The 3,019-nt window shown below is 37.0% G+C and overlaps 1 long non-coding RNA gene across 1 annotated transcript; it reads right to left on the reverse strand.

The window, feature by feature from the left end:
• Positions 1–66: 66 nt before the first annotated feature.
• On the reverse strand, positions 67–2,979 carry LOC116548205. The gene is made up of 3 exons (XR_004267349.1): positions 2,688–2,979; positions 1,775–1,934; positions 67–389 (listed from the first exon to the last, which is right to left on the reverse strand). It is a non-coding gene; the product is annotated as an uncharacterized LOC116548205 (long non-coding RNA).
• Positions 2,980–3,019: the final 40 nt, after the last annotated feature.

The raw sequence follows: 3,019 nt of genomic DNA on the forward strand, positions 1-3,019 counted from the left end.
AAAAAAAAAAAAAAAAAAAAAAAAAAAAAAAAAAAAAAAAAGTATTTTATTACTTTCTTTAAAAGCCTATGGAACCAGGTATTCTCTCAGCCAAGTACCAACCAGGCCCAATTCTATTTAGCTTCTAAGATCAGACAAGATCAAGCAAGTTCAGGAGGGTATAGAAATAGAGAACAACTTCTTTGGGGTATGTCTTTGCACAATCAAGTTTAAATTATTGTGGTTCTTTAAACTGCAGTTAACATTTACAAAGAAAAAAATTTCCAGCAATCCCATGCTTCACAAGAATGAGTAGATGTGAACGTTCAAAGGAACTCACCTGTAATTGTACATATTGACAATTTCCCATCAAACATTCTAGAAAGAGACAACCAGGATTACTAGGCCATCTAGTCATTGGTTAAGGAGATTCCTTAATTTTTGTTGGCAAATCTTAAATATATACATTGGGCATCAAATTCAGAAAAGTTCACAAAATAGCTTAATTTACAAAAACGTGGAGAAGGTGGCCAAGCACATGTTCTTTCATCGTCACTAGTCGTCACTGGAATACAATGAAACAGTTACATATATACCAGAAAACTTGTCATACAGCTTGGAACTCAGGTAACTACGGAATAAACCATGTATTTCACCAGGCATGGTGATGGTGGCTCACTCCTGCAATCCCTGTACTTTGGGAGGGTAAGGTGGGAGGACTGCTTGAGCCCAAGAAATCAAGAGCAGCCTGGGTAACATAGTAAGATTCCTGTCTCTAAAAATACGTAAATTTTAAAAAGCCTGTATTTCACTCCTGGGTGTTCATTTTCAATTCCAGTTGCTGTACTGCAGAACACAGTATTGGTGCCAGTGGACATCTAGCATATAACACAGTGCCTGGCATATAGAGCCATTAAAAAATATTTCTTTTTAAAAAAGAGAAAAAATATATTTATTAAAAATATATGTTGCCCAGGCTGAAGTGCAGTGGGATGATCTCAGCTCACTGCAACCTCTGCCTCACAAGGTTCAAGTGATTCTCCTGCCTCAGCCTCCTGAGTAGCTGGGACTACAAGGTCATACCACCACACCCTACTAATTTTTGTATTTTTTGTAGAGACAAGGTTTCACCATGTTGGTAAGGCTGGTCTTGAACTCCTGGCCTCAAGTGATCTGCCTGCCTTGGCCTCTCAAAGTGCTGGGATTACAGGCATGAGCCACTGCACTCAGCAAAATGAATAATGTCTTAAAGCAGATCCAGGTATTATACTTTTTATTAAGGTATACACTGATAAAATCTTGCTAAACTCCTGAGCAAAAAACAAAGCAACATGAAATAAAAATTGGAATCATATATGAAAATAAATATTATTGTCTCTTGTTAGAGAGGTGAGTGTGCAACCTCATTAAAATTCATTATATAAGCAGAATAAGAGCTTTGGACTATTTAGATAGAAGAGAGCTGCTTTTTTTTTTTTTTTGAGGTGGAGTCTTGCTCTATTGCCCAGACTGGAGCATGGTGGAGCAATCTTGGCTCACTGCAACCTCTGCCTCCCGAGTTTAAGTGATTCTCAGCCTCCTGAGTAGCTGGGATCACAGGCACAGGCCACCATGCCTGGCTAATTTTTGTATTTTTAGTAGAGACAGGGTTTTACCATGTTGGCCAGGCTGGTCTCAAACTCCTGGCCTTAAGCGATAAGCCCACCTCCACTTCCAAAAGTGCTGGAATTACAGGTGTGAGCCAACATGGCTGGCCAGAAGAGAGCTTTTGACTGGCTTTTAAATAAAAGGATACAAAAGCTGCAATAAATAACTCGTAATTGCAGTAATCATTTCAGGCCAATTCAATCCAGTTTGGCTCAGAGGTGCCTTTGGCTGAGAGAAGAGGTGAGATATAATGTGTTTTCTTGCAACTTCTTGGAAGAATAACTCCACAATAGTCTGAGGACTAGATACTTAAAAAGAAAAAGTTATGACAGTTTTGTGTGGTGGTAATACCAATTTTCGATTAAAATAGTCTATCAATTCATTTTATGCCTATAACAAACAACATTTATCACTTCAAAACAAAATGTATCATGGGTATATATCCAGTGGCAATATAAATAAAAGTGGTTTGTAAATTGTGAAGTGCTACAAAAATGCAATAAAAACACCACTCACATCAAAGTTAGTCACTTTTTCACTGATCTCACAACACTTAAGTGGCTTCCCTAGAAATTAGCCCCAGGATTTCAACTTTTATACTAGAACAATACAAAATAAATTCTCCAGAATAATGGTTTTCAAACATGAGGGATACTGTTGATCAAGATTACAAAAGTTACCATGAACTTAATACATTTTTAAATGATTTTGTTGAATTAATCACTGGAGCATCAAAACAGAATGGGAATGCAGCGCTCTCTCTCTCTCTCTCTCTCTCTCTCTCTCTCTCTCTCTATATATATATATATATATATATATATATATATATGTGGTACATATATATATGTATGTACCATAACCTTAACATATGCCTGATCTGGTACTACAGCTTCACAGACCCCATGTGACAATCAGAGATCTCACGTCACAGCTTACTCATGCCTTCTGAAGGCAAAGAGCTTAGCCAACCTTTCCATGGCAAAGGTGGCAAAAGACCACTTTAATGAATATGCAATAAATCCCCAGTTTAAAAGCAAATGCGTACACAGTCCACTCCTTACCAAACCTATTTGCCATTAAAGCACCAGAGTCTGTCAATTCCAGTACTGATAAGTGTTGGAGATTAGACTCCCTGTGAGAAAAGGGAAAAAGACAGCTTGGTAAATTCTCCTATGCTAAACATTACTTCTACAAGCTCTTCTACTCAGAACACTGTCAATTTAATTAATACGTTGCATATAAAAGCTCCACTGAAAGCACAAATAAAACTGGAAATCATTATAATATAGATTGTTGCCTATCCTATCACTTAGTGACCCTTCAATGAGGAGCCAGGGCAAACAGCTGTTTTTTTTTTTTTGTTTTGTTTTTTTTTTTTTTTTTTTTTTTTTTT

The sequence above is a fragment of the Sapajus apella genome, unplaced genomic scaffold (genome assembly GCF_009761245.1).
Source record: "Sapajus apella isolate SASKATOON/1434 unplaced genomic scaffold, GSC_monkey_1.0 scaffold8029, whole genome shotgun sequence".
Taxonomy (NCBI): domain Eukaryota; kingdom Metazoa; phylum Chordata; class Mammalia; order Primates; family Cebidae; genus Sapajus; species Sapajus apella.